The 24,143-nt window shown below is 41.6% G+C and overlaps 1 protein-coding gene across 2 annotated transcripts in view; it reads left to right on the forward strand.

Moving 5' to 3' along the window:
* The window catches only part of ATP6V1C1 (ATPase H+ transporting V1 subunit C1), a 91,373-nt gene that overhangs the window by 30,994 nt on the left and 36,236 nt on the right, over positions 1-24,143 (forward strand). The window contains exon 1 of one of the 2 annotated variants that reach the window (XM_033202862.1): positions 7,320-7,522. The exons of the other annotated variant lie outside the window; for it this stretch is intronic. The gene's annotated coding sequence lies outside the window, so the exon portion shown is untranslated. Of the gene's footprint in view, positions 1-7,319; positions 7,523-24,143 lie in introns of those variants that run through there. 2 annotated transcript variants of the gene reach the window in all.

The raw sequence follows: 24,143 nt of genomic DNA on the forward strand, positions 1-24,143 counted from the left end.
ATGACAATTTCTGTTCCTAGTCTTCTCAGCAAGGGACATGATCTATAGAAACGTGTGACTGTGTCGAGTCAGAAATTCACTATGAGGCTGGCATTCAGGAGCAGATCTCTTAGCTAGTGAGTGAACCTGAGGTGGGAGGCGGGACTCGACTCCAGAGGTAGGGCTCCAAATCGGATGGAGGACTAGCTAGACCAGGGCAGGGGCAAAAGCAGCTTTTAATCAGACACACCTACCAGTGTGCCATGTCAATTTACAGCTGCCATGGGAACAGCCGGGAGTTGCCACCTCCATGGCAATGACCTAATGACCCAAAAGTTACTACCCCTTCCCTAGAAATTTCCTCATAAACCGTTCCTTAATCTGAATGCCATTAAAAGTGGGTATAAATATGACCAAAACTGCCCTACTCTGCCTACTGGGTAGCCTCACTCTACAGGAGCAATCACCAAACTGTAACACTGCCTCCTCAATAAAGCTGTTTTCTTCTACCTCTGGCTTGCCCTTGAATTCTTTCCTGGGAAAAGCCAAGAACCCTCATGGACTAAGCTCCACTTTGGGGCTTGCCTGCCCTGCATCAAACCTAGCTGACATCTCAAAGTGGCAAAGCAACTATAATTTATTATATGATTCAATTTTATTCTCATAACAATAGAGGGAGATATTATTGTCTCACCTTACAGATTAAAAAATTGAGGGTATTATACATTATGCAGTAAGTCATGAATTTGGGAATCTGAGAGTGTTATAAGTCAAGTACCAAGTTTCTCAGCCTCAGCGCGGTTGACATTTTGGATTCGATAATTCTGTTTGGGGTCTGTCCTGTACATTTTAGGATGTTTACCATCATCCCTGGCCTTTACCCACTAGGTACTAGTAGCATCCCTACCCCTAGGTTGTGACAACCAAAAATGTCTCCAGACATTGCCAAATGTCCTCAGGTTAAGAATCATGTCCTAGTATATTCTATTCATTAACCTTGAGCAATGAACTCCAAAAATTCAAGATATAAACCTCATACCATTTTCAACACTTCACCGTCACAGGGCCTTAGTTCTTAATGAAATCTTTATGTTTGTTGATGATGAAAATGAACATAAATAATGATGTAATAAACATATTTTGCATAAATACTTTTCTATCTTTTGCATTATTTTCATTCTAATGACAGTCAAACAGAACAAACATTTTAAAGGCTTCTCATTTATACTGTTAATCACTGACTAAAGAGTTGTACCAATTTACATTTCTACTATCAGTTTAAGAGTCTACGCCGGGCGCGGTGGCTCAAGCCTGTAACCCCAGCACTTTGGGAGGCTGAGACGGGCGGATCACGAGGTCAGGAGATCAAGACCATCCTGGCTAATACGGTGAAACCCCGTCTCTACTAAAAAATACAAAAAAACTAGCCGGGTGAGGTGGCGGGCACCTGTGGTCCCAGCTACTCAGGAGGCTGAGGCAGGAGAATGGCGTAAACCCGGAGGCGGAGCTTGCAGTGAGCTGAGATCCGGCCACTGCACTCCAGCCTGGGCGACAGAGCAAGACTCTGTCTCAAAAAAAAAAAAAAAAAAAAAAAAGAGTCTATCTTACCACACCCTCACCAGAATCAATTATTATGTGTATATTTCTATCTTTGCTAATATGAATTCTGATTTCTATTTTAATATTTATGTTTATACAAATTTGTATTGTTCTTATTTATATTTTTGAGCACTAATCAGAGTGAATATTTCCCATATGTTATAGCCAGTGGCACTTCTTATTTTCTCAACTGTTTTGTGCTTTTTGCTCATTTGGCTTTCGGATGGTCTTAGTATTGTTCTTTTTTTTAGAGACAGAGTCTCGTTCTGTCACCCAGGCTGGAGTGCAGTGTCGCCATCTTGGCTCATTGCAACCTCTGCCTCCCAGCTTCAAGCGCTTCTCATCCCTCAGCCTCCTGAGTAGCTGGGATTACAGGCATACACCACCATACCTGGATAATTTTGTATTTTTTAGTAGAGACAAGGTTTCGTCATGTTGGCCTGGCTGGTCTTAAACTCCTGGCCTCAAGTGATCCATCTACCTTGGCCTCCCAAAGTGTTGGGATTACAGGCATGAGCCACCATGCTCGGCCCTTAGTATTATTTTTATCAATTTGTTCAAGTTCTCTGTATATTGTAACCTGGATAGCATATATTTCTACAAAAAAATATTTTGCACAAAGGCATTAGAGCTTAGACTTTATTAAAGCTCTGGGAAGATGGCAAAGGATTTAAATCACAGCAACTGAAGGAAGCTCAAATTGAGTTCTAAACACTCCTCTTTTTGTAAGTCCTTTGTCATTTGTCTTTCTCTTTTCTCTTTCTTTCCTTCTCTTCCCTATGCCTGCCTCCCATCTCTTCATTCCCCAATTTCTGTTGCTTTTCAGTGGAAACTAACTTAGTTATTTCTTTGGTCTTTGCCTCCATTTACCTATACTCTCAGTTTGTCTTCCACCCTAGTGGAAGATATTAGTTTATCAAGGTATTTTCTTAAACGAGGACACTTAGTTTCCTAAGGGAAACGCCAGGAACAACTTTCAAGATATCTTGATTATTATACCAGAGTGAAAAAGAGTTCTGAATCCTGTTGCCCTATTTGTTTCAAATACTTTCTCCACTTTGTTTAACTAATGGGTAATAGGCTTAATACCTGGGTGATGAAATAATCTGTACAACAAACCTCCATGACACAAGTTTAGCTACGTAACAAACCTGCACATGTACCCCTGATACTTTCTCCACTTTGTTTAACTAATGGGTACTAGGCTTAATACCTGGGTGATTAAATAATCTGCACAATAAACCTTCGTGACACAAGTTTACCTATGTAACAAACCTGCACATGTACCCCTGAACTTAAAAGTTAAAAAATATTTTAAAAATTAAAAAAAGAAAACAGTAATCAAAAAACAAAATAATTTATTACTAGTATGATTCCATCCTGCACAGCTGTTCTCTGGAGTGTGGTCATTTACCTCTGTCTGGCTTCTCTCCTACCTAAGTGCTTGCCGCCACCCATGGAAGATTTGATGGACATGGACATCAGCCTCCTGAGGCTCCAGAACTATCTTTTTTGGTTGTGAACTAGAGGTCAACAAAGATTATCACTTTAAGGTGGATAATGATGAAAATGAACACAAGTTATCTTTAAGAATGGTCAGTTTAGGGGCTGGTAGAAAGGATGGATTGTATATGGTTGAAGCAGAAGTAACGAACTATGAAGGCAGTCCAATTAAAGTAATACTAGCAACTTTAAAAATTATGTACAGTCAATGATTTATCTTGGGGACCTTGAAACAACATCGCCTGTGGCCTTAACACTCAGTGTGTTTCAGGGCCTGGGCATATGAGTACACAGCACTTAATAGGTATGAAGGAAGACGCAAAGCAGGAGATGAAGAGGAGGGAGATGTGAGACTCTTTAGTATATCTGGAAAGTGATCTGCCCCTGGAAGTGGGTGCATTTCCACAAGAAAAAAATAAAACTTCTTGCTGATGAAAATCACGATGATGATGATGAAAAGGAAGAAGATTTTGATAAGGGGAAAGCTGAAGAAAAAGCTCTAGTGATCTATACAAGATACTCCATCCAAAAAATGCACAAAAATCAAACCAAAATAAAAAAGACTCAGAACTATCAAGATTAAGACCAAAAGGTCAAGAATCCTTCAAAAACAGGGGGAAAAAACCTCTTAAAACACCAAAAGGACCTAGTTTTGTGGAAGACATTAAAAGCAAAAATGCAAGCAAGTATAGAAAAAGTTGTTCTCTTCCCAAAGCTAAGTACATCAATTATGTGAATAATTCCTTCTGGATGACTGACTAGGAGGCTATTCATGATCTCTGGAAGTGGAAGAAGTCTCTTTAAGAAAATAGTTTGGGCCAGGCGCGGTGGCTCACACCTGTAACCCTAGCACTTTGGGAGGCCAAGATGGGCGGATTACTTGAAGTCAGGAGTTCAAAACCAGCCTAGCCAACATGGTGAAACCTCATCTCTCCAAAAATAAATAAATAAATAACAATACAAAAAATTAGCCAGGCATGGTGGTGGATGCCTGTAATCCCAGCTACTTGGGAGGCTGAGACAGGAGAATAGCTTGAACCTGGGAGGTGGAGGTTGTAGTGAGCAGAGATTGCGCCATTGCGTTCCAGCCTGGGCAACAGAGTGAGACTCTGTCTCAAATAAATAAATAAATAAAATAGTTTAAAGAGTTTGTTAAAATTTTCTATCTCTTTTTCTTTTCTTTCAAAAAAATCTTTTAACCCAATGGTTCTTTTAGAGACAAAAATTATCTATCTTTTCATTTCTATAACAGTTGATATCTAACTGTCCTTTTTATAATTCAGAGTGAGAAGTTCCCTACCATGTTGGATAAATATTGTCCAGGTTCCATGGGCAAAAATGTGTTGTCCAAAATGCCCCTTTAGTTTTTAAAGATGAAACTCCATCCTTTGTTTTTTTTTTTTTTTTTTTTTTGAGACAGAGTCATGCTCTGTGACTCAGGCTGGAGGGCAGTGGCACTATCTTGGGCTCACTGCAGCCTCTCGCTCCCAGGCTCAAGCGATTCTCCTGCCTCAGCCTCCCAAGTAGCTGGGATTACAGGCATGTGCCACCACACTCAGGTAATTTTTGTATTTTTAGTAGAGATGGGGTTTCACCATGTTGGTTAGGCAGGTATCAAACTCCTGGCCTCAAGTGATCTGCCCACCTCAGCCTCCCAAAGTGCTGGGATTACAAGTGTGAGCCACCATGCCTGGCTCTTTGCTTGGTTTTCAGTATACATGTATGTATGGAATAAAAAATAATTTTTTTCCCTTGAAAAAGTTGTAAGAAAAAAATAAATCTTCTTGTATGCATCTTAGGAGTGCTTAAACTTAGATATTTCCAGATGAGTAGTGTTTAGATAGGTGGAAATGGAGGAAAAGGTGTGGCATGCCCATGGATATCTAGTATGCTTATATGCATAGTACAGTATTAAAAAAGTGAGTTGCTTCTCTGTAAAAACATATTACTTTACTATTAGAAGCCACTGGAGAGCAACCATGCCCTGCTTATATTAAACATCTTTGCTAGATTCTTACTTGATTTTTTGAGATGGGGTCTTGCTTTGTTGCCCAGGCTGGAGCACATGGCGCAATTGTAGCTCACTGCAGCCTCAGACTCCCGGGCTCAAGGGGTCCTCCCATCTCAACCTCCCGAGTAGCTGGGACTATAGGCATGCACCACCATGCCCAGCTATGCTTGCTAAATTTTTAAGTGAGATACATTAAACTTCATAAAAATTAGAGCTAACATTTATTGAGCACTCTGTTATACTGCCTCCCAAGTATAACATGGTAATTAAAACACTGGAGCCCAGGCATGATGGCTCACCCCTGTAATCCCAGCACTTTGGGAGGCCCAAGTGGGCAGATTACTCGATCTCAGGACTTGGAGACCAGCTTGGCCAACATGGGAAAAACCCGTCTCTACTAAAAATACAAAAATTAGTTGGGTGTGGTGGTGCACGCCTGTAGTCCTAGCTATTCAGGAGGGCGAGGCACAAGAATCACTTGAACCTGGGAGGTGGACGTTGCAGTAAGCTGAGATTGCACCACTGCTCTGCAACCCGGGCGACAAAGCAAGACTCCATCTCAAAAAAACCCCGAAACTAAAAAAAACCCAAAAACATTGGAAAGTGCTGCGAGGTATAGTTCAGTTTAGAAACTAAGAATCCAAGACAAATCCCAGCACTTTGGGAGGCCGAGGCGGGTGGATCACGAGGTCAGGAGATCGAGACCATCCCGGCTAACAGGGTGAAACCCCATCTCTACTAAAAATACAAAAATAAAATTAGCCAGGCGTGGTGGCAGGCACCTGTAGTCCCAGGTACTCGGGAGGCTGAGGCAGGAGAATGGCGTGAACATGGGAGGTGGAGCTTGCAGTGAGTCGAGATCGTGCCACTGCACTCCAGCCTGGGCAAAAGAGTGAGACTCCGTCTCAAACAAAAAAACAAAACAAAACAAAACAAAAATCCAAGACAAAAAGTCTGCTTCAGGACCACACACAAGCACGAAGAAATCAAGATAGTTCAAGCATATATCTAACAACAACAACAAAAAATTGCCTTTAGGCTCATTTTGTGATGGCAGATAAAAGCCTCTGGAATTCTGACAAGTTTGTGAAGCCATCTTACAGAACTGGTTATTGCAATTGCGTGAACTTCATCCAAAACTGGTGAAAGCATCAGGTTGGGGATAGTCTGGTGGTTGTTACTTTCTGTCCGACCTAATACTGAGGCTCTAAGAAATTCTGTGGTGAATTTCTGTAGGGGGACACAGCAGAAAAGGTATAAGATAGGTCAGAAAACCTGGGTCCTATAATATATAGTAATAATGACGACCGTTTACTGGTTGTTTCCTATGTACCAGGCACTGTGCTAACCGCATGCTTCATTTAATCCTTACAGTACCTCTGTAAGGTATTTATTATTACCACCACTTTGCAGGTGAATAGGCTGAAGTTCAGAGGTGTAAGGTCACACAACTAGTAAGTAGGAGAGCCTGGATTCAACACCTAGTGTCTATTCCCTTGTGCTAAACAACACCGTGCCCTCTGATTCTTCACTTTCCTCATCTGTAGATCTAAAAGGATTAAATTAGAAAATCTCAAAATTTCTACTGCTTCTAAAACTCTGTGTTCTAAATTACATTACTATCTTCCAAAGCTAATGAAATATGCAGGGTTCCGAGGAGCTTGATACCTATTTTTCTCCAAAGGACATGATTTCCCCTGTCTACGCCTCTGTCCTAAAACCTCCTTTGGTTTCCCATTATCTAACGTGGTTTCAACTATTTATGAGGAGCTTTCGTGGCAAGGAGTGATTCTTCCCAGTAGGCAATCCTAAGAATGAGCGCAGTGCTTGGCGCACAATAAATGCTCCATAGACCATTTATGAAATTAAGTCTAAGTGGACTTCAAGGAAAATGTGAATCTGCTGAAATGAACTACTAGCCAGGATATTAGGAAGAAAACCAGGCTGACGAAGAAAACCGCAAGTGGAGAAGCCCTTTTTGGGGGCTGGAGACAATTTCTGACCCGCAGAAACCTGAAGTGGAGAGCCGTTAGGCATGGTGGCGGTGACGTTTAGAGGTGGTGGACAAAACGCCGCCTGCGACACTGGAAGAAGCGGAAAACCCCACCCATCCTGGAACAACCGCAACCAGCCCCGACGCTGGGGTCCCCTTGCCGCCCTGTAGCCTCTTAGTCCCGCCTCTCTCCCAAGGCCCGGCAGTGGCAGCGGCTGCGGCTGCGCAATGGCGCGCGCGTAGGCGGAGCGGCGCGCGCCGCGGTCAGCTGACTGCTGGGCTGGCACGTGACTTGTTCTGTGGGCGCTGGGGTAGAGGAACCCTTGAGGCCGGAGCTTAGGTCCGGAGGGGATGGATCGCTGAGCCGATAGCGTCCGCCAGGCCGCCAGCCTCCGTACCTGTTACTGCTGTCACTTCCTCGTTTGACACCTGCCTGGGTCAGTGAGCGATGGCTCTCCCCGGATGGGGAGTCCTGGTCAGGCCGAAGGTTGCGCTGCGGTCGCCGTCTGGGAAGGACGGGGGTGGGTGCGGGGACAGAGACCGTGGCGTTGGGGCTGGAGCTGGCTGGGTGGCTGTGTCTGCTTTCTCGGCGCCAATTCACCGTCTGGGGCCTAGGTTCCGTCTCTAAGTAAGAGAAGGAGGGAAAAAGAGAAAGCTCTCGTGGGTAGTTAATGACAGGCGGAAAGGAGAGATACAGCGATCTGGCACCTTTCTTCTTGGGTAGGAATGCACGCCGCCTGATTGAGGGGGATGAAGTGACAGAGAGGTCCAGGTGAGGCTATGGAGTGGTGTGTGTGAGGTCACAGCTAGCTCAAGTGCCTTCACTGGGTGTGTGTGGGTGGGGGGGTGCGCGGGTGTCGGGGGCTCGAGGGTGGTGGGATGACAGTTTAAAGGCCTAGTAGCCCCTCACTGTAGGCAGGGAGCCCTCACAGAGTACACAAAGTCCCTCTAGGAATGGGAAAGAAGAGGAATCCAGAGAACCCCACTATTTTTTAGTAGAATGTGGGAGGGTAGGCAAAAAAACAAAACAAAACCCTAGAAGATAACTCGGTGAGAGTCACGTAAGGCATATTGAATCACTTGAGAAACAGGAGTATGGGGGAAGCTAGTACTCTTTTCAGAGGAAAGTTCTGGTATGTTAGGGAAAAATCACGTGCTTCAGTGAGAGCCCAATATTTAGCACCTCTCTGGGAATGGAGCGGTGGGATGTAAACCGTCTATCCTTAGGAGTTCGCACTAATGTTAGAGAGAAAAGTCACACACAGGTCACGTTAAAATACGATGCAGTTTATATATAATTACCAAAAAGAGAATGCGAAGTGCTTAGAAAGTGTGGAGCAACGACAAGTGCTTAGAAAGTGTGGAGCAACGACACGTGTAAACTGGCACTATGGGAAAATATTCTGGAGGAAAGAAAACTTGAGCCTTGGCAAGCCCTTAGGATTTGAACAGGTTGAGAGAAATGGGAGTAATTTTACAGGCGGGGAAAGCCACAGTATTTGAAAGCCTGAAGATGGGGATAGGGAATGCTTCTTGGGGAGTCAGAAGTCTGGCTTTTCTAGTGGATTGCACTGTGGAGAAGTGGGAAAGAAAGTTGGGAGTCAGGTAACGAGGACTTTGGAATGGTAGTCATTTACTTATTCATGCAAATAATGTGTATTGAATACATGCTATATGCAGGTACGGTGCTGATGGTAGGGTTTAGAAAATTGTCTTTATAGAGCTTACAGGCAAGCATAGGGGATGGATTTTAAAAATCAAGCAAGCGTGAAATGTGCTTTGAAGGAATGACAGTGGTATGAAAGAGTGTACTAGGGGCATGTGTATTATGGAAGATTTTAAAAAAGGCATTGCTAAGAATATGACTTTTTAAAAATTAAAACAGTTTTATTTATTTTTTCATACCCTCTCCCTCTGAGACTTTTGACCTGAGATCTGAAAAGAGACTGAAAAAGGAATGTGAAGGTGTGAATGAAAAGAACATTCCAGGCCTGGCAGGGTGGCTCATGACTGTAATCCCAACATTTTGGGAGGCTGAGGTGGGAGGATTGCTTGAGGCCAGGAGTTCAGGACCAGTCTCGGCAACATAGTGCGACCTCCGTCTCTACAAAAAATAAGAAAATTACTAGCTGAGAGTGGTGTGTGCCTGTAGTCCTAGCTGCTCAGAAGGCTGAGGCAAGAGGATCATTTGAGCTCAGTAGTTCGAGGCTGCAGTGAGCTATGATCATGCCACTGCACTCCCTCCTGGGAAACAGAGCTAGACCCTGTCTGTGAAAAACGAAAAAGGAACATTTCAGGCTGAAGCAACAGCGTATGTCAAGGCCTTGAAATGTGAAGAGGAAAAAAGCTTTTCAGCGTTTTTGAAAGGCTAGTGTGGCTGACACGGGGAGGGAGAGAGGCAGGTGGAGAAAGCTGGGGTCAGGCCAAGCAGAGCTTTTATTCTAAAAACAGAGGGAAGCCAGTGAAGATTGAGACAGGTTGTGGCTTTTTTTTGGGAATAATGGAGGGTGGCAAAAGTGAATGAAGGGAGACCCGCTCAGGGAAACATTGTTGTAATCCACTGCAGGATACCTTCTCTCTCCACTGAGGACTTATGGAGAACGTTTAACTGTGCTCACTTTTCGAGGGTTCAGGAGTTGGGGAAGGGAAAGAATGATTAGATTCTATCTGCACCTTTCACAGGGTAGTTGTAACTACCCTCGAGGCAGTCCTGAAGTACATATCGGAGGCTCTTTTGCAAAAATTTGTTTTGGCTTTTCAAATTTATCGTTTTGTAAGGTCATCTATTTCAGAATATCTTTTATTGAAATATAGTTACAGGGAGGGATCACTTTCATGTCTATTTTGTTCTCACAGTTCTTTGAAAGACAGTGAATGAAAATGCTATTCTTTATATAGATGGGAACCTGGAACTAGAAACAGGTAAAGTGATTTGGCTGAGTCTGGAGTAACTGCCACAGTTTCTGACTGCTGATGTATTCCTGCTGATTACCTACGCAGTACTAACCCACAGTCACATCTAGAGAAAAGGGCGTTTTTTTTGAAGTGCACAGTAGTCTTTGATTCAGCTTTTTTTTTTTTTTGGCGAACTTCTCCCTGAAGATTCAGCACTGTTGATGAACTTTTTCTAGTAGAACAGCTTCAAAGAAATTGGCAGTAGTGGGCTGTGTCTTATCTGTAATCTTGGGTAGAGCTGTTCAATTTACAGTTCATCTGGAGGAGACAATGAACAACAAGGTGAACTGAAAGTGCTCAGGTTGTCAATCACAGCTCTTTGGCAACAAGTGAGTCTCAAATTATGCTGAAGAGTGAGTCTCAGGGTTCTGTCTCAGAAGTCCTGGATCTTTTTCTCTTTTGGTATACCTTGCAGGGACTAGATAAAATCTAAAGAAACAGTACTCAGGATCTAACTGAATGTTGAGAACTAGATAGTGCAATTCAGCTTTTAAAACTTGGCACAAAATACTCATTTTTATTTTTTTGGTATATTGGTCTTAGAAGCCTCATGTACATTAGTTTTTGCAACCTAAAAAGAAACTTTAGGGCTTCAAAAATCTGATTTTGTGATTATTTCCACAACTCATGAGATAATACCATTGGCCAACTGGAATGCCAAAGTAAACCTTTGCCAAAGGTCTCCATGTAGTTTACCCATCCCTAAGCAGTAAGTCTTCTTTTGAACTTGATTCTGCTTAGGAGTACTACAGTTTTGACTGAGTACCTCCTACTTACAATTTTGCTCTTGTACATATTTGAATCTGTCTACAGGTTACATCTTTTTCACTCTTTGGATGTGGAATTATATATCATTTTATTTATAAATTAATTCATGTTAGATTTCCATTTTTCATCAATTTTTTAAGACAGACATGGTATAAACTTTAGCATAGTGCCCTTGGGAAGCTTAGGCAATGAACCAAGGCAATCTAAAATTTCCTATTGACATGAGTGATTCTTGGAACTAGAAATTTCAAACTATATTCTTGATGCTGAAACAGAATTTTTTTCCAGCGGTACATCTACTTCTAACATTATACTATGTGCAAATGTGCTATGCATTTATTGAGTTAAAAAATGAGCCAGGTAGGCAGTGGAGGAGAGGTGCTTTGGTTACTATGCATTTATTGAGTTAAAAAATAAGCCAGGTAGGCAGTGGAGGAGAAGTGCTTTGGTTACATCAGGGGATGAAAGTATTAACTGTATATCTAAAATGTGGGGGATATGTGTGTGTCTGTGTGAGTATGTGTGTGTATTTGAAAATGCTAGGTAAGTGGTGTTTTATAGAAAGGGATCAATGTATCTTCTAAGGTATTTTAAGCAGACTATCAATGAATAGGAAGTTATAAATTAAGGCATGTTAACAGGTGGTTTAACTTTACCATGAAAGGTTTTCCTTTTGAATCAGCCCATAGTTTAGTGTTTCTGTGTAGGTGCTATTGGCAGTTTGGAGGTCTGTTTCGCCCCTCCCACTAAATGCTGATTAGCGATCTCCACACTGGGACAACCCAAAATGCTCCCATACATTTCCAAACTCCTCCTGGAGGAGAGAGGCACCATTTGGTTGCAAAACATGCATGTGGTGTCATTGTTTATTTGTTGGACAACTGTTAAGATGTTGAGGATACAGAGGTTAAAAGTAATATTTTAATAAACTGCATATAATGGAATTCAAGTAATTTAAAATCCAGTTTTTGATGTTTTAATGTAACTCCTTTAGTATAAAATTACTGAAACTATATCCTAATATTTATTTGAGGCACTTGTCTTTCGTAAAACTGCATGAATAACTCAAATAGAGTCCCCTCGATCTCAATAAAATGTAGTCACTAACTGACTTTGGGCAACTAATTTCACCAGCTGTTCCCTCGTTTGCAGGTAGGGGTGGTGATAACATCTCTTTTGAAGGAATTAAGTACAAAATTGCTTTAGTAGATGGAAGTGCTTGTCACTGGGCACAACACATGGTACATATTCAGTGATTGTTGTTACCTGTAAACAGAATCTCAACCTTACTTAGAGTCATGAATTGGAGAAAACTAACTTATCTTAAAGTGTTTAAGTTGGTGAATTTCATGCCAAAATACATTGTATTAGGGATATCAGCACCTTCTAGCAGAATGTGGTACCGTACTCCAGTCACTATTATAAATTACCGGCCCTGAAGAAAAGGGAAGTCATGTTTTGCAAGCCATGAGTGTAGATTCAGGGAATCCCCTGGCATGGAAGGAATTATTTGCCCTCTGGGTCACTGCTGAGTTGCCTGTGCAGAGGAGGAGTCTCTAGAAGCTGAGAAGGTTTTGGTGATTACTTGCAGTAATGGGTGTACGACAGGGCCCTCCTGGCCACGTCTGCCAATTCAGCAGCTTTACCAGAAGTTACTAGAAATTTTTCCAGCATTGTATTGTGTATGTGTTACATCCGCAACCCCACTCCACGATGTCACAATGTGTTTCCAGTTTTTATGACAGGCATCTGTGTGAAAGTAAGGCTTTGCTTTTACAGATTGCTTTCTAGGCAAATGTGGAATAAAAAAAATTGTAGTTGTTGATAAAATGTATCTAATAAAGATTAAATTGTCTTTCATATTTAAGTATACTTATGGCAATAAATTATGGTAGACTTAATAGGATTATAGAGCATTTATAAGTATTGTTTTCATTGAAAATAAAGCATGGAATATTTAAGATTTATTTAAGAACGGCGGGGCCGGGCATGGTGGCTCACGCCTGTAATCCCAGTGCTTTGGGGGGCAAAGGCGGACAGATCCCTTGAGGTCAGGAGTTCAAGAGCAGCCTGGCCAACATGGTGAAACTCCATCTCTACTGAAAATACAAAAAACAGTTGGGCATAGTGGCTCGTGCCTGTAATCCCAGCTACTCAGGAAGCTGAGGCGGGAGACTTGCTTAAACCCAGGAGGCAGAAGTTGCAGTGAGCCGAGATTGCGCCAATGGCACTCCAACCTGGGCAACAGAGTGAGACTCTGTCTCAAAAAAAAAAAAAAAAAAAAAAACACATATATTCTGACAGTTTAAACATCTCATTTTGTATGAATCGTGGAAGTATTTCTTGAAAGGTAAAAATCTCCCTTTTAGTTACTGAAAATGTTTAAACAAATTGTATTATGTGCAAGCCCCTCCCACAATCCCAGTTAAGATGCTTCTGTTTTGAAGGATAGAATTTTTACGTTCAAAGAGGAAATAGTTATTTTTACTTTTTATTTGTATGGTGTTAGTGATTTCTAGGGTAGGATGTGGCAACTTTTTACCTGAGTGGATTGTGGTAAATGTTTCCCATAGATCAGTTCTGTTAAAAGTTGATGTGCATATTTAGAAGGCTAAATGGTACTTCACTGATAGCTGAGGTATGCCTTCTTGTGCTTCTTAAAATAAGCCGCTTTAGTAAACTTGGTATTTTCAAGTATTGAAGAGGAAGTTGTTTTGCATGGAGACTACCTTCTAGGCTTAATTTATTGTGAAATTTAATTTACCGTGAAAGATGATTGCATTTCAGAGACCACGGTTTGGTTTTCTTGAAAGCATTAAAGTCAGTTAAGTGTCAGAGCGCTTAGTGGAGTCAATCCCATACCTTCCATTCACAGAAGCAGTGCCAGCAGCTCTCTTGTTCAGGCTTATAACCCTCCCCCCCCACACCTTTTGTGTTGTAATCGTTGTTGTTTTGTTGTCTTTGTATGCAAATCAATTGTGGTAGGAAAATAATCCATAGCCTTCAAACTCTCAGAAGTGGGAGATAAAATAAATGAAATTAATAGTCCCAGAGCTTTGGATCCAGGTTTTTTTGTTTTTTGTTTTTTGTTTTTTCCCTTTCCCCTTTCCTCACACATTTTTCCCTTCCATGTTGAAAAATAATTGTTACTTTTTTTTTTTGAAGCAGCACACTTATTGCAGTCAGACAAAATAGAAGTGCCTACAGAATTGACTAGTGTTTCCCTTTTACCTGCCTGTATCTTCAGTGTTTTTTTCTGTCTTGACATCTGTATGAAGTCTTCCTCCCACCCTCCCTGCACACACACAGACCTGCCTGCTCATAAGACCTGCCACTCTCTCCCACCACCAGTTGTAAGCTCCATGAGGACAGGTTCTACATTTTATTTGTTTTGTTTCTCAGAGCCTGCTACAGTTTTGGGAACTTAAGCACCCAAAATATTTTGTGAGATGAATAAGAGCTTAAATTGAGAACAGTTACAGTCAGATGAGATGTGTGACAAAATATAATATAGATGTCTGCCTAATGCTGTTAATGACATGAGTGTAAGTAGACATGGGGGAGAAGTAGTGGAATTATAGTAACAGGTTTCGTGCATGGATGGACTTAGTTGGGAAAATCATTTTGTTAAGGGAGGCTTGGGTTGGCTTAAACTGGAAGAGAGAAGTTTGTTTTGTGCGAAACGAGCAAAGGCAGAGTAGGAAAGAGAAAGGAGACCTGGGGTCAAGATGGATAAAGAGAACTCAGGAGGAATGCGAGGATAAGGCAGAAAAACTCAGACAGGGACACTAGTAGTGATGACAGTGAAGATTGGCAGATTTGAGTTTTGTTTCCAAGAAAGAAGCAGGAGTAGGGGTGTATGTTTTTGTGAGTTGTTCAGCCTTCTGTCCATAGCCTTCAAGAGTATTGCCATTTCTTGTAAAAGTAAATATACTGTATAATCATAGAAATGCCTGTTTTGTAACAATGGTTCTGAAATTTGGGTGAATTACCTGAGGGACTTAAAATAGAAAAAAAGAATCCTGGGCCTCACCTAGTATAGGTTCAGGTAATGAGTATAGGAGCAGAAGAGGATCCTGGATATTGTAATCCAGTCCTTTCATTTTACAAGTGAAGACTTTTATGCAGACAATTATATGCAGAACTGGGATTATATTTCGAGTCTTCATATCCTCAGTGCAGTGCTCTGGCCATTGCATTGTGCTTCCTGAAATTGACATTTGGGTTTCCTTTGGCTATGATTCCCAGTGAGGTAAAAGGACCATTTACCAACTTTGATCACATCTTCAGACGTAGCTGCAATTAACCACATTTGCCCTTCTCTTTTGTATGAACTCCAGGACTGTTTGTTATAATGCCATTTAATGGTCTCTAAACTTTTCAGTGTTTTCAATTATGAAGATACTGCCCTAATAAAGATGTGATGGGGCATTTTTGTGTGTGTGTTTACATGTAATAATTTATTATTAAAGAATTAGGAAAAAGAAATATACAAAAAGGATGAAAACAAATGTTCATAATCACTCCCAAGAGGTAATTGTTAACAGTTTTTTTTTTTTATAATTTAATGTTTATACCTATGCATATCCTTATTTCGTTTCTTAAGATGGGCATAGCTAGGTCAAAGGATATGCACATTTTGTGTGTTTTGATAAATATTTCCAAACTGTGTTCCAGAAATTGTCCATCTTTTGTTTCTCTTTTAGACAGAGTCTCTCTCTGTCACCCAGGCTGGAGTGCAGAGGTGTGATCTTGGCTCACTGCAACCTCCACCTCCTATGTTCAAGTGATTCTCCTGCCTCAGTCTCCCCAGTAGCTGAGATTACAGACGTGTGCCACCACATCTGGCTAGTGTTTGTATTTAGTAGAGATGGAGGATTTCACCCTGTTGCACAGGTTGGTCTTGAATTCCTGTCCTCAGGTGATCCACCCACCTCAGCCTCCCAAAGTGTTGGGATTACAGGCGGGAGCCACTGAGCCCAGCCCATCTGTTGTTTCTCATCTGCAGAATTTTCTTGGGCTCTCGTGTAATATACAATTATTTTAGATTATTTTAGAAGTAGATGATGCAGTGTATTTAAGATATATCTTAGGTATTTTATTAATGATGACAAGTTGTTATAGCTGTATTAATGCTTTATTTTATTTTATTTTTTAAAAAAGTTTTTCGAGATGGAGTCTTGCTTTATCAACCAGGCTGGAGTGCAGTGGCACAATCTCGGCTCACTGCCACCTCTGCCTCCTGGGTTCAAGTGATTCTCCCACCTCAGCCTCCTGAGTAAGTGGGACTACAGGTGTGCACCACCATGCCCAGCTAATTTTTGTATTTTTACTAGAGACAGGATTTTACTATGTTGGCCATAGTTGGTCTCGAACTCCTGAGCTCAAGTGATCCGCCTATCTTGGCCTCCCAAAGTGCTGGGATTAAAAGTGTGAGCCACTGCACCTGGCCTATTAATGCTTTTAAATAAATTTATATTTTACCCATCAAGATAACATGCCTTACATTTGCAGATTAATGGCACATAAGTGAATGTTGGAGACATTTATTCAAGCTGCAGCTGTTTTTCTTTTTAAACAAAAATGAACATTTTCCTTGTTAGTACAAAAGCAATACATGTTCATTGTGTTCCATTTTTCACAAACACAGTAGTACACCAGTCTTTTAGCCTAGATTTGGTAAATTTTTGCCTTTTATTGTTGCCAATCTTGTTTTCTGTTAAATGTTAAGACATGGGGCTGAGAGAGGCTAGGAGGTTGTGGCTGAATCCCTGCATAGAAACAAACAGAACAATTAGCAAAACCGAACACTTGTGAATAATACATACAACAAAAACTAGATGAGACTTCAGTTTTTGTCTGCAATGGAGTAACTGGTACCATATTTGCTTTCCCACCATAAACAATTACAAATCTGGACAAGATATATTAAAAAACTGCTTCCAGACATCGGACAATAGGCAGTATGGGAGCTGAGAAAAAGGAAATGAGTAATTCCTCCTGCTTTTTCCTGTAGATACTCTCTGCACCATGTTTTAGGAAGCGGACACCCATGTAGAGCGTCTTGGTCTTGCTGAGTGGAGGAGACTGGACTTGGGGAAGGTTTATCTGGCTGGAATTCGCAGGTGGGATTGACGAAGAGAGGGAGCTAGGAAGAGAAATAAACACCAGAAACTTATAGGGGGATCTCTGCAGGAGCTCTCACAAAGAATGACCAGAGAGCTTTAAAGAATTGACAGAGCTTATGGTGCTGGGAGGCGTTTGAATTCTGACCACATATGGGGGAGAGACCTTATTGAATACCTGGGACATTCAATAGAATCCCCAAAAGGTCAGACCTCAGTGTTAGAGACTAAGTTAGCCCTAGAGTAAGGCCTTAGATCTGTCCTAACAATGTTTGAAAACAAGCCTTGGGTGGATCAAGCTGATCCTCCACTAACTTACCTGCCCACCAGAACAAAGTACAACACTCTTGAAAGGAGGACAGCAAAGTCCAGTGATAAACAGTGCAACATTTTTACAAATATGCTCAGTGTTTTGACAGAAAACATGAACATAATGAGGAAAGAAATGGAAGATATTTTAAAAATGGAACTTAAAGCAGAAAAATACATAAGAAGTGAAATATTCACTGGTGAGAAGAATAACAGATTAGATACTCCAAAGAAAAGGTCAGCAAACTAGAAGATACAGCAAGAGACTGTGTTAGTCGTATTTGTTGCCATAAAGGAATCTGTGAGACTGGATAATTTACAAAGAGGTTTCTTTGGCTCACAGTTCTCTAGGCTGTGCAAACATGGCATCCAGATCTCAGCTTCTGTCGACGCTTCAGGAAGCTCTTGAGTCATGGCAGAGGGGAAGGGGAGCAGGAGTGTCACTTGGCGAGAGAAGGAGCAAGAGTTAGGGAAAGGTAACAGTCAGATCTCATGACAACTTCTTACTATGGGGAGGGCATCCTGTTTTTAACAATCAGATTTCAAGGTAGCTTATTACTCCAGGGAGAGCACCAAGCCATTTATGAGGGATCTGCCCCAATGACCCAGACAGACACCTCCCACCAGGCCCCAGCTCCAACAATGGGGTTTATTCAACATGAGATCTGGGGAGGACAGACATCCAAACTATATCACTATCCAAAGTAAAACACAGTGAGAAAAACAACTGAGAAAAATGAATGAAAGCTCAGTGACCTGTGGAGCAGTATCAAGTGGTTTAACATACATGTGATCTTGTATGTTAAAAGAAGGAAGTGAAGGCAAAGAAATTTGAGGAAAAATAATGGCTGAAAACATTTCAAATTTGATGGCAACTATGAATGGATCCAAGAAACTCAACAAACTCCAAGCAGAGTAAATACTTGTGACCTTGGGATAGGCAGATTTTTCACATGCTACAGAAAGCATATATTATTAAAAAAAAACAAAAACAAAAACCAACAAACAAACTTATAAATCGGACGTTGGCAGAATTGCAAACTTCTATTCAAAAGCATCATTAAGAAAAGTCAAGCCACAGACTGAGAGAAAATATGTAAATATGTATATTTCACAAGGAAGTTGTGTCAAGATCATATAAAAATTTTGTGCAACTCAATAAGTGAATCTGGTATTTTAAAAACTGGGCAAAAGACTTGAATAGAAAATATACAAATGGCAAATAACATGAAGAGCCCCTGAACTTCATTAGTCCGATTAGAAATGCATCATGGAAATGCAACATAACCCTGCAACCCACTGGAATGGCTAAAAATGAAAAGACCAAGAACACTGAGTGTTGGTGGAACATCTGGAGCCTGAATAACTTGCTATTGGGAATATAAAATGTTATATATCTGCTTTGAAAAACAGTTTGGCAGTCTCCCCTCCCCTCCATTCACCTCCCCTTACTTTTTTTCTTTTTCTTTTTCTTTTTCTTTTCTTGCTTTCTTTCCTCACTCTGCCTCCCAGGCTGGAGTGCAGTGGCATGGCTCACTGCAACCTCCACCTTTTGGGTTCAAGCAATTCTTTTTTTTTTTTTTTGAGACGGAGTCTCGTTCTGTCGCCCAGGCTGGAGTGCAGTGGCCAGCTCTCAGCTCACTGCAAGCTCCGCCTCCCGGGTTCACGCCATTCTCCTGTCTCAGCCTCCCGAGTAGCTGGGACTACAGGCGCCCGCCCCGGCGCCCGGCTAGTTTTTTGTATTTTTTAGTAGAGACGGGGTTTCACCGTATTAGCCAGGATGGTCTCGATCTCCTGACCTCGTGATCCGCCCGTCTCGGCCTCCCAAAGTGCTGGGATTACAGGCTTGAGCCACTGCGCCCGGCCTAGGGTTCAAGCAATTCTTGTGCCTCAGCCTCCTATGTAGCTGGGATTACAGGCCTGCACCACTACATCTGGCTAATTTTTGTAATTTTAGTAGAGACGGGGTTTCAGCACGTTGGCTAGACTGGTCTCGAACTCCTGGCCTCAAGTGATCCACCTGCCTCGGCTTCCCAAAGTGTTGGGATTATGGGTGTGAGCCACCACGCCTGGCCAATTTCCTATAAAATTAAATATACATTAATCATTCAACTTAGTAATTCTACTTTTAGAACTTTTTATCCAAGATAAAAATATATCTTCACAGAAAACTTTGTAGAGGAATGTTCATAGAATCTCTATTCTTAGTGGTCCCAAACCAGTAGTAACAATCCAAATGTTCATCAACTCGTGAATGTGTGAACAGACTGTAGTAGATGTATGTGATAGAATACTAAGTAATAAAACAGATTGAACTAGACTAATACACACAACATGGGCAGATACCAAAGACTTGCTGAGCAAAAGCCAGATACAAAAGAGTATCTAATGCATGCTTCCATTTACAAGGAAATTCTAGATCAGGCAAAACTAATCTATAGTGACAGCAGACCAGCATTTGCCCAGGGTTGGCAGTGAGGTAGGGATTGACTGGACTGAGTGTGAGGGAAGGTTTGGGGATGATAGAAGTGTCCTTAGTCTTGGTTTTGACAGTGCTCACACAGATGTATACATTTGTCAAAAACTCATCAAACTCTTATCATAGGTGCATTTAATTCTATATACATTATATTTTAATGAAGTTGATGTTATGGAAAACAGTGGAAGTGAGGGAAACTAACCAACTATAATCCAGGTGCTTGATGTTATCTCATTTAATCCTCACAGTAGTTTTTATTGAAGAATATTCAGCAAATATTTTCTGAGATTCTACCATGCTGGTCTCTATGCCAAGTACTGAGGATAAAATGGTGAGCAAAAACTATCAGGATTTCCACTTACCCTCCTGGGCAGTTTATTTGAAAGACAGATATTAGTAAAAAGTGCCGCCCCCACCCCCAGGGAAATACTAGCAATGAAGGTGCTATGAGAGCATATAATACATTCATCCTTAGCATATAATATGTGTTCTCATATGATCTGTGACGAGACACATACTACGTAATATATCTTGTATAATATATAAGATGCTTTATGTGCCCCAGTTTCTTTGTAACTACTACCCCTCTACTGGGGTTTCTCTAACTACTAAATGAGTTAATACATGTGAAGTGTTTTGACTGGTGCTAGTAGATAGGAAGTGCCCAGTAAGTGTTGGCTGCTATGAACATTTGACAGTTCTAATTGTCTAATATTGCAGGGGTACACCTGTGCTAACTCAGGGAACGCTGGAGTAGGACTGCATGTTGGGGAAGAGATCGTAAGTTTGACTAGAAGTGTTGGGTTTTAGCTGCTTTTGAGACATCCGAGTGGAAAATGTCTTGTAGTCAGATGTGGATACTGGTTGGGTACAACTCTAGATGCTGCAGAGGGCCCTGGGCTGGAGACATACATTTCAGAAAGTGTCCAGCATCTAGACTAGAATTTCCTCAAGTGTAGAGGAGATCATCAAGAAAGGTGCTATACACACACATTCTCTCTCTCTCACACACACACACACACACACACACACACACAGACACACACACACACAGAGGAGGACGTAGACCTGGATCTGAGCCTTGAGAAACTCTACCATTTAATCAGCGTGCCTTTTTGATCATCATCGCCTCTGTTTAGCATATGATTTGCTGCATTTAGGCCAGACTTCCTTTGTATTCAAGATAAAATAAAGGGAAATAATTACGAATAAAAACAAGCAGTGATGGAGGTGGTGTCAGGTTCTTGGTGAGTTGATGACAAATGGCCACCAATTTTTACAGTTTGTTTCCTTGCAACTGAGAGAAAAAGGGAAATATGTTTAGCAACATGGATCCCATTTTCCGATGAATAAAAACATACATACTCATCTGCAAAGATAATTTTTGTTTGAAACTAAACTTAAATTGTTCTTAAATTTCAAGGATAATGTTTTTTTGTTTTTTTTTTTTTGAGACGGAGTCTCAGTCTGTCACCCAGGCTGGAGTGCAGTGGCTCCATCTCAGCTCACTGCATCCTCTGCCTCACGGGTTCAAGTGATTCTTTTGCCTCAGCCTCCCGAGTACCTGGGATTACAGGCGCATGCCACCATGCCTGTAATTTTTTTGTATTTTTAGTGAAGATGTAGTTTTGCCATGTTGGATAGGCAGGTCTTGAACTCTTGATCTCAGGTGATCTGCCTGCTTCAGCCTCCCAAAGTGCTGGAATTAGAGGCGTGAGCCACTGTGCCTGGCCTCAAGGAGAAATTTTTTTACCTGACTTGTGTGACAGGTTGACAGTGGACATTGTTTAAAAATGGAAAAAACAGATTTTGCAAAATACTTATGATGTTACTGTCATAGGAAGTTCTTACATTCCTCCTTAGGTACTTAAGTAGCTTGTCTTTCCTATTAGGCTCTTTACTGAGAGTTAGTTTGCTTTGATGAGGGGTAGAAGAACTGAGGCCATGGCTTTGCCTGAAGTACAGATAGGTTCTTTTTTTTTGAGACGGAGTCTTGCTCTGTCACCCAGGCTGGAGTGCAGTGGCGCGATCTCGGCTCACTGCAAGCTCTGCCTCCCGGGTTCATGCCATTCTCCCGCCTCAGCCTCCGAGTAGCTGGGACTACAGGCGCCTGCCACCTCGCCCGGCTAATTTTTTGTATTTTTAGTAGAGACCGGGTTTCACCGTGTTAGCCAAGATGGTCTCGATCTCCTGACCTCGTGATCCACCCACCTCGGCCTCCCAAACTGCTGGGATTACAGGCTTGAGCCACTGTGCCCGGCCTCCAGATAGGTTCTTTATCAAACCCTCTTTTTTGTATCTTTGACTTTGTTCACCCTTGACGTAAAAGACAAAGGCTTACTTAGGAATCTGCAACTCGACCAATTTTTAATTTTTACTGTAAAGTAAGGGTTTTCTGGAAGACTATAAAACACTTTTAAAAAACGTGAATATTTTTGCCTTTGTTTTATCTCTAATCAGACTTTTTGATTGGTTCCATCATTGTTATATTTGAATTTGAATTTTATTTATTAATTCAACAGGCATTTATTAAGTCCCTGCTATTGCCAGGAATTTAGTGTATTCTGGCTCGCAGGGTTTCACAGAGAAGAAGATATGATTCTAGCTCTTCAAGATTTCTCAGTAAGGTGGAGAGGAAAATATGTTATAAAAATGAGGGAGAATATGAGTGCGTAGTAGGGGCATTTATAAAGTATGAGTAAGCAAAGGATATTTCCCATCTGGTGTATGGGGGAGAGTCTTGGGAGGTAGGATGAGGTGGGGCAGCAGCAAATACAGTCACCCCCAGAAAGGGCGGCTGCATGGAAAGGGGAAGGTCTAGGTACATTATTCATACTTTCCGACAGCTGGGTGAAGAGAGGTGTCATGTTTCCACTTTACAGATGAGGAAACTAGTAAGAGGGTAGAGTCAGAGTTTTAACTGTTGCAGGACTCCAAAGTTTGTGTTCCTTCCTTCATGATCTGGCAGGTCCATCGAATCTCTAGTATCTGATCTCTAGTCTCACAGTATACTTTGAATTTTGAATTTTGTGTGTGTGTGTGTCCTTTTGTTTGGAGGAATCATTGTTCCTTCTAGGAGGCAGGATAGTTTTGGATGCTGGGCAATGCTGCTTTAGAAATTGTGATGATCCAGGATGAAGGGAACAAGTAAAGGAAGCTTGGATCCCTTTATCAGAATTCACTGTACTAACAGGGTGCTCTGAGCCTGGAACCAAACATAGGGTGAAGGTGTTGAAGCTTACATGTGGATCGCTCTTCAAACAGGACAGCCCAGGCGCACCAGAGCACAGAACATTCTTTTCTCCTAGTGTGACACAATAGAGAGAACATGGCCTTTAGAGTCAAACACAACTGAATTTGAACCCCATCTGCCAGTCTTGAAACCTTGGGTAAACTATTCACCTCTCTCTGTATTACTGCCTATCTCCTGGGTTGTAGTGAGAATGGAATAAAATGATGTATGAGAAGTGAAAAGCATGGCATCAGACTTAGAAGGCACCTTTTCCTTCCTTTCCTCCTCATCTTCTAACACCTAGGCTCTAGGGAGGTCTCACTTAAAAGCTAGAATTATGAGCACAGTGGCTCACACTTGTAATCTCAGCACTTTGGGAGGCTAAGGCAGGAGGATTGCTTGAGGCTGGAAGTTGGAGACCAACCTGAGGAACATATCAAGACTCCATCTCTACAAAAAATAGAGTTTTTTAAAAGCTAAATTAGAGAACTTCTATAATATTTTTATTTTTATTTTTATTTTTTATTTATTTATTTATTTTTTTTTTTTTTGAGGCGGAGTCTCGCTTTGTCGCCCGGACTGGAGTGCAGTGGCCGGATCTCAGCTCACTGCAAGCTCCACCTCCCGGGTTTACGCCATTCTCCTGCCTCAGCCTCCCAAGTAGCTGGGACTACAGGCGCCCGCCACCTCGCCCGGCTAGTTTTTGTATTTTTAGTAGAGACGGGGTTTCACCATGCTAGCCAGGATGGTCTCGATCTCCTGACCGCGTGATCCACCCGTCTCGGCCTCCCAAAGTGCTGGGATTACAGGCTTGAGCCACCGCGCCCGGCCCTATAATATTTTTAGACTGTAGTTTTGTTCAGAATTTATCATGACATTATTTCCTTTGATCCTAATAAAAGCTCAGTGAAGTAGATAGGGCAAGTATTATTTATAGATGAGAAATGAAGTCCTCTTTCCTATTCCTTGAAATCCTTTGAAAACCTGTTAGAAGGAAAGATTTTCTGGAACTCTAAGTAGTATGATAGTGACATCTACTGTAATAGCTCATAGTATTACAATCTTTGAGGAAGTGGCAGTTTAAATAATTTAGCAGTATCATCAGGAAGAATTTAACGGTTGACTTTACTACCTGCTATTTTGGGAGGAGAGGAGATACAAAAATTTATCATTAAATATACTAACAGAAA

The sequence above is a fragment of the Trachypithecus francoisi genome, unplaced genomic scaffold, assembly GCF_009764315.1.
Source record: "Trachypithecus francoisi isolate TF-2019V2 unplaced genomic scaffold, Tfra_2.0 Lachesis_group7, whole genome shotgun sequence".
Lineage (NCBI taxonomy): Eukaryota > Metazoa > Chordata > Mammalia > Primates > Cercopithecidae > Trachypithecus > Trachypithecus francoisi.